The sequence below is a fragment of the Nematolebias whitei genome, chromosome 17 (assembly GCF_014905685.2).
Source record: "Nematolebias whitei isolate Nwh7 chromosome 17, NemWhi1, whole genome shotgun sequence".
Lineage (NCBI taxonomy): Eukaryota > Metazoa > Chordata > Actinopteri > Cyprinodontiformes > Rivulidae > Nematolebias > Nematolebias whitei.
In genome coordinates, this window is record NC_056514.1 from 31,805,808 (window position 1) to 31,806,431 (window position 624).

A 624-nucleotide genomic window follows, 5' to 3' on the forward strand; every position below is an offset into this window, starting at 1 on the left:
ACGTTCAGGTCGTAGCGCTTTCGTACGTGATGACGTCAAAGGAGACGCCTCCGTGCTGCTGCAATTCTTTCCGATGGTTACAGATGATTAACTCTTCTCGCCGACCAGGGTCAGTGATAATCTGAGAAGGTAGTTGGATAATCTCAAAGATAAAATTACTGTCACATTTTAGTACCATCAGGTGTCATTCTCTTTTAATTTATTATATAGAGTGTTTGTTGTATCTTTATGTAAGAAAAACGTTTTTGGTGTTATATAACTAGCCAACATACACTAAATGCACCTGCCCTGTATGGAAGTCTAATAGTGACACCACCCTTCGTGTGTGCGTGGTGGGAGACAAAATCTAGTAAAATATAACAATATTTTAAATGGTTGGAAAAAAAATATTTAAACAACTAAGAGTAATTAAAGCAAAAATGTTGAACAAGATTTTTTTTTTAATTTACAAAAAAGTAAAAATAAGTACAAAAGCTTTGACATAGACAAGAACTATTATGTAATTACCACTATTTTTTTATCCATCCATCCATCCATCCATCCATTTTCTTTACCCGCTTATTCCATTTTGGGTCACGGGGGTCGCTGGTGCCCATGTCCAGCAATCACTGTGCGAGGGGCGGG